Source organism: Cryptomeria japonica, chromosome 6 (assembly GCF_030272615.1).
Source record: "Cryptomeria japonica chromosome 6, Sugi_1.0, whole genome shotgun sequence".
Classification (NCBI taxonomy): Eukaryota; Viridiplantae; Streptophyta; class Pinopsida; order Cupressales; family Cupressaceae; genus Cryptomeria; species Cryptomeria japonica.
The window spans coordinates 128,621,022-128,633,647 of record NC_081410.1 but is presented as its reverse complement, the minus strand read 5'-3'; positions in this window follow the sequence as shown (position 1 = coordinate 128,633,647).

Below are 12,626 nucleotides of genomic sequence, written 5' to 3'. Positions count from 1 at the left end.
ATTAGAAATAAAGATTCTTTGAATATCATTGTCAGGCACTGGAAAAGAAATTTGAGCATACAAATGCTTATATCTACCAATGAAATCAGTCACTTTTTCTTTAACACCTTGTTTACAATGCATTAAATCAATCAAAGTAACTTTAGGACTTATATTGTTTTGAAATTGTTGAATGAAAGCATTTGCAAGTTGTTCGAAAGAAGTAATAGAATAAGAAGGCAACGAGCAATACCATTGTAGGGCTTTGTCTCTTAATGTTCTAGTGAATAGTTTTGCAAGCAACCTTTGGTCATAAGCAAAATCGGTACATATTGTTTGAAAAGTCTTAACATGTGTTAGAGGATCTCCTTTACCATTATAAAGTTCCAAATGCGGGATTTCAACATGTTTAGGAGGGATAGCTCGAACAATGTCAAGAGAAAGTGGGCTCGCAACATCAAATGTGGGCACACTAAACTTAGATTGATTCATAGAGGCAATTTGTTGCTGTAAAGAAGAGACAGTTTGTGCAAGATTGTTAATGGTCGCTTCGGTCGAAGAGTTCATATTGGATGTGTTAGATTGAGATGGAGGTGTTATGTTATTGAAAGAAGGTAAAGAGTAAGGTGGTGGGACTCTATGATAATTAGTCATAGGAGATGATTGGACAGGAGGAATACTACAAGGAGGGATAGAATGGTTAAATGAATTGCCCCCTTGCGTCGTGTTCATTTGTGGAAATATAATAGGGACACTCATTGAAGGAATGAATGAAGAAGTCGGATTGAATGAAGGAAGAGGGTTAATTGAAGAAGAAGGGTTGCCCCCATGACTACTAATCACGGGAGGAATGTCTTGTATAGAAGTAGCCATGATGTTTGATGTAAAGGTAGGTATACTAGCAATAGGAGTTGTCAAAGGAATAGAATGATTGGCTTGAGTAGGAGGTTGTGTATAACCTAAATTTTCAGCACAACTCTTCATAGGCATCACATTCGAATCCACAATGTGTGCAATACCACACAAAATATCAATTCCATTCTTATCACTTTGAAGCATACGTTTTAGACCCTCAATTAAAGGAAGAGCTTGACTATCAGGGTATTCTTGAGACATCCATTGTCGAAAATCGTCAAATTGGTTATCCAATTTCGAGAGTTGTTCAATAGAAACCTCATGGAGAGCTTCTTCATCATTAGGAGGATTAGAGGAATTACCCATGTCCTCATTAAAAAGGCTATTCAAATTAGGTTCCATCTCCTCAGTAGTTAAACCTTGGAAAGACTTAATTCTACGGCTTCGTCTAACGGGAATAGTGTAAGTAGGGCTTATTGTTGTAAAACTCATGCACTAGAAAGAGAGAGAAGATTTTGAATTTAGAGGTACCAATTTTCAGTAAAATCAGCCAATTTTCTGGATTTAAGCTGTTAAATGCAATCACAACAGTCTCCCAAAATTTCAGAAAAAATGCCTGGGACCGTGGCGCCCGGAGTGCAACACAGTCCTTGCAACTTTTTTCGAAATTTGTAGGGATGAAAGGTATGATGATTTTAGAGCTAATTTGAAAAAATTGAGTGATTTTACGATCTGTAGATAGGCCAAATTAAAGTTGCAATCTCGAAATTGAACCCTACCAAGATTGTCGAAAAATGCAAAATTTGAATTTTGAAAAAGAGAGGGAAACTGAAATTTTGAATTTTATGATTTTAGAGGGAATGTCAAGAGCAATGCAAATTTTGAAATTTGAAAATTGACTCAATTTCACGCAAAATTCAATTTTGAAAGCGGAAATCAAAGTTGTTGTAATTAAGCACTTAATTTCAAAAGTCACAAAATGCAAGAATTTGAATAAAGCACTGAAATTTTTAATGAATGATAACACACTTTTCAGATTTAGGACAGTAAGAACACAATTTTGACACAAAATTTCAATTTCAATGATTTTTAAATGTTTAGAAGCCTTAATCCAAGCAATCACAAGACCAACTTTGACTGTTATTTTGAAGGTGTTAAAATTGATAAAATCAGCCAAAATTCTGGATTTTAGCAGGAAAATACAGTAAGATCTCGCTCCCGAAATTTCAGAAAAAATGTCGGGGACGATGGCGCTCGGCGCCACGGTCCTCGCAACTTTTTTCCAAATTTTCAGGGATGAAAGATATTGTGATTTTATTGCGGAATCCAAAGTTACAGCTGATTTGGAGATGTTTTGATCAGTGAAATTGTCGGACAAAGGTTGAATCAAGAGGGTTTCAAAAATTAGGGTTTTGACATTTAACCACTTAATTTTCAGAATTAAAGCACAAATATGAATTGAAAATTTGTAATAGAAGGGCAGATCTAAAACAGGCATTAACATTTAGACATTTCGCAGGTTCAATTACTTAAAAAGAAAATTTAGGGTTTTTATGCAATCACCTCTAAAATTTTGCAAAAGATCAAACATGGAAATGTAATCAATTTTTTCAGATCTAAGCATGAAAAATCAGAAAGGATGTTCATGTCGGGTTCACCAAAATGTAAAGCGGAAAATCGCGATCGAACCCTAGTTGTTCTCCCCTCTTCCAACTCTGAGGAGAGAGAAGGGAAGTTCGCTAGGATTCGATGGTTTTCACTTAGGGGAGAGACTTTACATTCAAAAGAGGGGTTGAAACCCATAAGATCCAATCCCACGCAATGCAAGATTGGATGCTAAATGTGTTTCAAGGGTTAAGACAGCAAGGCTACCCTCTTTTGTAAAGAATGTTGATAGGAGAATTAAGCTAAGCATGCATAGAAAGTGATAAAGATTCACTTATAAACTGAGATAGGAATACAGTATGAAGCTGCGGACCTGGAATTAGCAGTAAAATGTCGATACGGCGCTGTCCTGCAAATTTGAGCAAAAGTTGTCGGGACGATGGCGCCCGACGCCACGGTCCTCCAAAAAATCCACGAAATGAAGGGGGATCTGTTCGTCTCTGCACAAGGATTCCAGATCTTCAATTTCAGCTGCGTACCTGCAACCTACACACAGAAAAGCGAAGATGATTGGGGGGTTAGGGATTAGGGGTTTGCCTTTAGGTCAAACCCCGGTTTTGGAATTAACCAAGAAATGAGCAAGTGCTGTAAATGTAAATGTATGTAAAACAAGTACTAATACCTTGTTCTAAGGATGTTTGTATCCTTATGTGCGAAGGTTTAGATGTTGTATGTTGTATGTTGTAGCATGTAGTATGTGATCTCCTCTTCAATGGTTGAATCCTTGTCTTGAATGCACACTTAGCCTTGAATGGAGACTTGAAATGATCAATTGCTTGAAGGAATGCTTGAATGCTTGAATGCTTGAGTATAATTTCCACGCCTTTTCCATCATGTCGAATGAAAGAGGAAAATGTAGTTTATATACTTGTCATTTAGGGCTGATAGACTGATTTTCCCGACCTTAGGCCGACCAGGAAAGATAATTTCCAAATTGCAAACAAAAAGACCCGAGACCCCTTAGGAGACCGGGCCCAAAATAGGACCCAGGGACCAGGGCGCTGGGTGCTCTGGTCCCACCTCCCGGGACAGCAGGGTGCAAGGAGGTTCAGGCCAAGGTGCTTGAAAAATGCAGTTTTTAGTGTCGTGAGCAAGTTTCAGGGTCTCCATTCAGGTTGCGTGTTGCGTCGCCATCGTGAAGACCGAAATGCAGTCGAAATTGCAAGTGTTGCAATTTTAGGACGCTACACTTTTTAACTTCACAAACCCTAACTTTAAGTTGAAATAAATGCCATTTTAAAGTTCAACCAGATGTCCTGTTCAGCATAATCCATTCTATCGGATTCCAAGATTGGCAAGAAGAATTCTAGTTAATCATCTCCAAGCATCTGCAATCAACATTGATTGATCATAGATCTCTCCAAGGGGGTCTACAATATTTAGCATGAAGATGACAACCCTTAAGGCCAAAAGCCTTAGTTACCGAATGAAGACCCTACATCGGATTCAGGTGTGGATCTACTATCTACCTTGCATTCGTCTTTTATATCCCACATATTCCATGTTTGTCCTTGATTTCTTCTACTTTGCCTTGCCTTTCTCATCCAATTTACCTTTGTTTACCAGTGCATTATTCTTGCTTCTACAATACTTTGCAATGTGATTGGTTTTGTTTCATGCACAAAAAACAACATTTCTCTACATAGGTCTGAAATTCATTTGATTTGGTCTCATCTTGCATTGGTTAGAGATATGTCCAAACACCCACAAGCATAACATCTCTTATTTTGAAAATTGTTCATGATTTCTCTACACATGTTTGACTTGTGACCAAAATTATTGCATATGAAACACTGACCAGTAAAGGTAGGACCATTTTTCATATCATTCATTCCATTATTCATCCTACTTCTGCATTGATTTGTCATATGACCAAATTTATTGCAAGTAAAACATCTACCGTTGAATTTGTGGGCATTAGGTTGTCTTATCAGAGGAGTCTTGCTCTTCTTATGATTAGTCTTTGCATTGCTTTGTCCAGAACTAGAGGATTCACCTTTCTCAAATCCAAGTCCTCGCATATCTTTTCCATGTCTCTGACTTTCTAGCATCTCATCAAGCCTTGCTGAGTTGGCATTAAATTTGTCTTTGTATTCATTTGCAGTAGCAAGTTCATCTCTTAGGGTAACACTATGTCTTTCAATTTCTTGACCATTATTCCTTGATTGTGTCAACTCAAGATTCAACTGATCATTCTCATAGGTAAGCCTGAAGCATTCATCTACCCTGTCCTTCAATGATTAAGTAAAACTTTCTTCATTATTATTTCAATCTTCAATCTCCTTAGTCAGCTTCATCACAATGGATTGCATCTCATTCTTTAATACAACATTCTTTCTAGAAATCTTGTCACATTCATCAACTTTGTCCGGATTTTCCATGCTTTGATTTTCTTTCTCCTTCAGCTTGTCCATCAACTCTTTCTCTTGTCTCTTGAAGTGTTCACTTGATCTTTCAAATTATTAATGAAATCTTCAGCTGCATTCAGGTTTCTCTTTAAGGAACTTATTTCATTTCTTGTTGCATCAAGATCCTCAAGTGCCACACAAAGTTGTCTCTGGAAACCAGAATCATTGATTCAATCTCTCGGACCTTCCTCAAGCGGTTAGGCTTCCTCAGAGGAACTAGGCTTTGATACCAATTATTGTAATCTAGGAACACTAAGAGGGGGAGTGAATAAGTTTTCTACTGGTAAATAAACTTTCAAACTTATTCTCAAACCACCAGAAGAAAATGCAAGAAAAGAAAATGAAAAACACAAGATAATCAACCACAAAACCATAACTCCAGAATTTTTACGTGGAAACCTAAAAAGAGAAAAACCACGGTGGGATTGGAACCCACAATATTCATATACTATGATCAGGAGTACATAAATATTACATGAGGGGAATGCACTTGTATTCAGGCACACCACCTAGAACCAAAGGTTCAATTACAATATGGAAGTCTCACTAACTTACAAATCAATTACAATGATAAATACAATTATTGAGCTCCAAAATAGCATCAAACAATGCTTGGATGAGTTCCGGTTAAGTGCAAAAACTCTGACTGTATCTTCTCTACAACTATGCTCTATTTTGCTTCTCAGACAGCTATCGAATCAAGAATGTGCACATGAAACTGTACCAAAAGTATTTCTCGATCACAACTCACTCAAATGATCATACAAAAAGATCTTATTCATTAGTTATATATATCCACAACCACAAAATAAACATTCATTAAGTCGGCCAAGCACAATATACAATGTAACATGCAATTGGGTGTCGGCTCAAATAAGATCACCAAAAACACATGCGGATCAACTAAATAGTGTCCAAAAGGTTTCTATATGTCGGTCCTATCATCTCATTCTCTAATCTAACCACCGCAATCACCGGAAATCTTCTCGACCAAAACTACTCTGCTTATCCTGAAATACCGGTTATCTGTCATCAGATCACATTCACTTCCGGTTACCAAAATTCATAATTATTAGATAGGATTTTCGTGAAGAGTTGCCATCAATGACAACCCTAGACCATTATTCACGCATCAGTATCCACCAGATGAGTGCCAATTGCCAACAATATGGAAGTCTCATCAATTCCCCCAAGAGCTATTTAATCCATCACAAAGATCAATATCCCCCTATGAGAGGGTAAGAGAGAGACAAATAATTGCCCCATAATGCATAATCTCCTACAAAAAAAGGTAATTCTCTAAAAGCTAAACATGATCCAATGCATACAAACAAATTTCTCCCTTTATGAAGAAAAACACCAAGTATAAATGCAAGAATGCTCCTCATTGAAGATATACTTTGAAAGATGGAAGCAAGAAGAATTATGATGATGGGCCTCTAAAAAATACTCATGTGTCTCATTTTCTATGAAATATGATGATGCCACAATTCAATCAAGTACATGCTTAGTCAATGAAGAAGGTGACAAACTAGAGCTATGTAGAAATTGATATTGGACAAGCTCCAAAGATGAATACAATTTGACAATAGGAATGCAATGTCTATCATAAAAGAAGGGAGATAACCCCTCAAATGTGTCCTCTAAATCTAAAAGACAATGATGGTTTTGATGAATAGCAATAACATAAGTCTCAAATGACCATGCACAAGAAATCAATGGAAGTAAAAGTACATCAACTATCTTTGAAGATCACCTGAACCTCTGAAGTAACCTCATCCATATTTTTAAGTTTCAAATTACTCCAAAGATTAAAATCTCCTAGTAGTATCAAAATCATAGGGAATCCTTTATGGAAAGTGAAGAGGCACATTACAACCTAAAACAGGTTCATTTGGAAATGGTCGAATATCAGAATCTCCACATAACTCCCAAATTTTAGTCCAAAGGGAACAAGGACACTCAATATCAACATAATACTTTAATATGTCATCATCTACATGCATATAAATAACTCCTAAGACATGATCCCTTTTGCAAGTCCAAGAAAATTTCTAACTAGGCCTATTTGGGTACAAGATTATACAAGTGGGGCAACAAATGAAGCCATATAAGGTGTGTTATGATACCATCTCTTCATTATTTGTAGACCCCCCAATTAAAAATGATAAAAGGAGAATGAAATTAAACTCATTAAAAACTATGATTATTCTTCAAAATCACAAAGATAGAACCATCACATGAATATAGAAACTGCCAGATATGATCAATGCTACAAGTCAAGCCTTTCCAAAAAGATAAAAACTCTCTAGGAATTAGGATGTCCAAGCAATCAATTAATTTACCATATGGTAAAAAAAAAACAAAAAAAAACCTCAAGTTAAATCTAAAAGATGTATGAGCACAATGGTAAAGTTCCTCAATACCTTTCCAATGCTTCAAGAATTGGGAAAATCGAAGATCATGGCAAAAAGTTATGAGCTCAGAGGTCCAAAATGGAATATCTAACTTTAGGTTGCAATAAATTTTATCAAATAGTAAAAACTACAAAAATAACCTACACCACTATGGAGTTGGTGGAACCATCTTTTTGTCGATGTAATGCCCTACCAGAAACCCTAAAGGAAAACCACACAACTAGGTAACTAAAGGGTGAATTTTATTTATTTTTATAAAAGATAAGTGCTTTAATTATAACAATTGCACATTTAGTAACACAACAAAAGTCTAACACAAGATTTCCTAAGGGTTACCAATGAAGATTACTTTGTAAATTATATTAACACCATGGTTAATCCAATTGTTCATCTAATTAGGAAAATTAAATGTTTAAGATAAATCCTACACATGCATCTAAATTCCATAATGAAAGAATTAAAGTAATCAATTGCATTTATTCATCCATAATTCATTTATACATAAGAGTTAAACCAATTGAGTTAACATACATTCCATAGGTCCTGACCCCCATCCTGGGTTATCCTGGTAACCTCTCCCAAACCCCCGACTCCATCTAAGCATCATGCGGACCCTACCAATCCTTTCGTGAAGAAAAGGTGGTAGGTTTGCCATTCCAGGCCTTCTCACCACATCCTGAGCCTATACAAGCACTCAACCATGTGCGAGGCACATTATCTTAGTTTAATATTTTAGCTACCCACCCCCTAATCAATTATTAGGTTATCACTTCTTAACTAACTTTCGGGGGGTTATCTTGCCATCCACTTTGGGCGTGGACCTTGCTTGAAAGCCACTCTCTCTCATAGAACACTGACAGGAAAGTTATCTCTCAATGAGAACACTATGGCAAAACTGACAACCATAACTAATCCTGACCAAAAACAAGTAAAAGGTAAACTATTCGTAAACTAGGATTGACCAAATGGATAAAACACACCATGGCTCACATCGACAGGTTTACACAACAACACCTGACCAAGGGGTATATCCATATATAACATGACGACAACTTAACCAAAATTGCAACGAAATAATACTTGACTGAAAATATCATTAACACAAAGATTCTAAAACAGGCAATCTTTTCATAAAATAGCCGAAAGCATAAATAACTTGCAATTAAAGTTATTTTAGAAAATAAGATAATACACTCTATCATAAAGGAAATTCCAAGTTGCCATTGTATAAAAGCTAAATTTATCACATTGAATTAATTTTCCCCTAGTCATATGTTTGAGAACAATATCCAAATATTCCAATTAAAAAGGTTTCCATATCCTAGATTTTATTCCAAATTAAAATATATATAATAATATAATATAATTACATGAGTATATATTCTTCGAATATAAACCATGTAATAAATCATATTCAAAATATATATATACTAAAAAAAAATATTTAATTTTCAATAATAAAATTTGCATACTAAATTGAAAATTTACTTTTCAAAAATAACATCTACATATTAAAAGAAACTTTAACTTTCAATTTCCAATATCTAAAATTTATGAAGAACTCATATTTTAACCCAAAGAATATTAAACAAAATGCTTTAAAAAAATCTATGTTTATAACTGCATATATATATACATATATATACATATATATACATATATATATACATATACATATATATATATATATATATATATATATATATATATATATATATATATATATATATATATATGTATATATATGTATATATATATATATACATATGTATATGTATATATATGTATATATATATATATTGCTTATATAAAAATAAATAAAAATTTAAAATTAAAAAAAAAATAATAATTTTAAATTTTTTTAGGTAGCTACAGGCTACCGCAAGGTAGGTGCTACCATACGGTAGCAACCACTACCCTTGGGTAGCGCTACTACCTTATGGTAGCAGCCGCTACCTTTGGGTAGCCTCTGCTACCGTGGGTAGCAGGCTCTGCCTCCCCACAACACACCAAACAAACAAAAAATAAAATAAAATAAATTTCCCCCAAATAAAATAATTAATTAACACACATTTGCCATAACTTTTAATAACCCAATAAATTTATTACCATAGTAATTTGCATAAATTAACAGTCAAATACAAAGATACATAAAACTTAACTAACATCTAGAATAAATAACAAAGATAATTAAATCTCTAGTTAAATCTCTAAAATAGTAAAGGAAAGAGAAAAACTCAATCACAGTCCAAAATTATCGAAACAATTACCAAAACAAGAGGAAACATTTTCTCTGGCAAATCTCATTTCTCCCAAAACTTGCAACTTTTATGCATAGTAAAAAAAATCTTGGCAGAATTTTTGCCAAATAACTTTTCCAAATTCCTCCAAATTTTTTAAATCTACAAACACTCATGGAAATAACTTCTTTCCAAAAACTAAAAATAAATATCAAGAAAGGATTTTGGCCGAGAACAGGAAATAACTAGAAAGAGGTTTTAAATTTGAAAATTTATTTTTAACACACATAGACTGATTTTTTTTTAATAACTTTCATAATCTTCATTCCAAAACTACTGCACGCATTCTAAACATCCATATTTTTCTTTTCTAAAACACACATCATTCAAAATGAGGGAAGAAATAAAATATTTTCTTTAAAAACAACCAGAAGAGGCCACCCAACCTGTATAGCTTTCCTAGAAGAACTTTGTTGGAGAGATCCTATCCTTCAACAAGCTTCCAATTCTGAAACCCAAGCCTCCTTCCCAACAACTCCAAAATCTTCACCTTCTCAAGAACAAGCCTCCATAAATTTTCAAGAATTCCTTTCATGCACAGCCGCCTCCTTCCCATGAACTCCCAAAAAGAAAAAGATATAAACCATTTAACCTAAACTTTTAGGTTTGCACATTATTTTTCAAAACCTAATATTTTATAATTAATAAAAGAAATTTTCTTTTCTTTTCTTTTCTAACTCCCACCAAAAAGATAATTAAAATGAATATGTAAAAATCATAATCCCTTTCTTTTTTTTTTGGTTTTTCTTTCTTTTCTTTTCTTTCCTCATGCTAAATAATTAATTTCCTAAAAAGGAAAATAAAGCAATACTTAACTCTAATTTATTCTTTTATTCATTTATTATTTAAAATTCTAGGAAACAATAAATGAAATTATTCTAATTTATTTTTCACTAAAATTTAAATAAGATATATTTCTAATACAATGCAACTTGCAACCTAATTTAATAACTTCTTTTAATTAATTAAATTAAAAATCTCAATGCATAAAATACATAATTCAAAAATACCAACTATGAGATAACTCCATACATTTAATTAATTAATTAAATCCACTACACACACAAACTGAGCAAACCCCAAGCAAAGACCCAGAAAAGTCAAACGACAAAATACGAAGGCCGAACAAACTGACCAGGACGACCAATTGACGAGACTCACAAGAATGTAACAGGGTAAAATAGGGTCAACTACTACCTCCTCCACTTCCATCGGACAAATATAAGGCACGCTCATACCTGTGAAGCTAGGTGGAGACGATACCTCGTACCTACCTGGTACTTGTATCTACAATATCCTGTATCACCAAACCACACATGCATATATACAATATAGAAAACATGACATGCACACCGATGAAGGAGAATCACGACGTTCCCTGTCTCACTAGAGTGAGTGAAGGAAAACCGTCCCCTTGCATCCAATACACTCGCAGACACGCAACATATAATTACACATTGCATAGATAAAGTAAAGTGTCAGTACATAACACTAATCCATAAATTATCACCATTTGCAAGTACTGAAATACTGAAAATAAAGTATGCATCTCATATTCAGATAAAGCATGAAATAAAGTCATATAAGTCTGAATAACACATAATGGTAATGTATCCACTGAAAGTAACAATAGTGAAATATGAGTCTAATAAGTTCAACCGAGGAGGGGTACTACAATCGATATCTTGTTACAATCGATATCTTGTTAGTTGAAATCCAACACCTAAGGGAAAAACAAATGAATTTTTAAAAAAATTGAATTTTCACTTGAAAAAATGATCTTTCCAATAAAAAAGGTTTTGTTTGATTTGATTTGTGTAAAATATATTCCCTAAATACAAAACATAACAAAAACCCCAAAAAATTATTCAATCCAACAAGTAGAAGATGAGAAAATGAAATAAATTCAACCTTCAACCTATTGAAAAATGGACGTGTGATGCTCTTTGGCTAGAAATTATTTTGTAGATATGTTTTGTATTTGCAAACTATAATAGATAATCAATTAATTTTTGATCCTAGGAATAAAACCCTAAATCTTTTTTTCTATTTGACTTGTAGAAAATGCAAATCTAATGCAAAAATAACACCCCACCCCCCCCCCCCCTCAAACTAGAAACACTTAACAAATTTTACAAAAATGTCAAAATTTGATGAAATAAAAGCCAATCTTGAATTTTATTGATTCCTCGGATTCAACTTTGAGTTCAGTCAAACCCCAAAATACACCCTACAAGATCTTCAAGCCATATGATCACTCTCAAATCTAGGAAGATGTATGTAGAACTAGAGCTCTAATACCATGTAGGATGAGATAGGTGACTCCTCAACACCCCTAGAATCTTTGCTAGACAAAAATAGCTTCCACAAGAGAGAATGACAAGATAACTTGCATAATAGTGCATTGATTGAGTAATGGTTGGATATGTAATATACAATGAGAGGCCTTGCTTATGTATACAAGAAATGATAGGGTATGTATAGCTACCCTTAATACATAAATTAAATGCATGGTGCAAATATTAAATGCCTAAATAACTAAAAGTTAATGAGGTGAACATGGTTGCATTATAACTAACTTCTATATAATGACACCTAGAACCTAAATAAGAATGTGATAGTAAAAACTAATATATGATTATATAAATTAATTAAATTTATGTAAACAAATATTGAAATGAAATGTTAAAAATATGAAATACCATAGTATTTTCTCCTTCAAAAAGTAATACCTACTCCCTTCCAAGTCAATCCTTACTCCTTGATTGATATCACGATTATTTCTTTCTCATAAATAATGAAAACTAAAAATTGCATACTAATGCTACTATCAAAAACTAAAATTTCTCTCTACATTCAAACTAAGCTTGTATTGTGAAAAGAATATTTTTCTAAATGATCTTTTTTGTTTTCATTGAACTTAAAAATAATATTCTTAGTATCGAAGGATTGTGAGGTATTGTCTCATATAATAGTTGAATTGATCATAAATAGGGGCATTG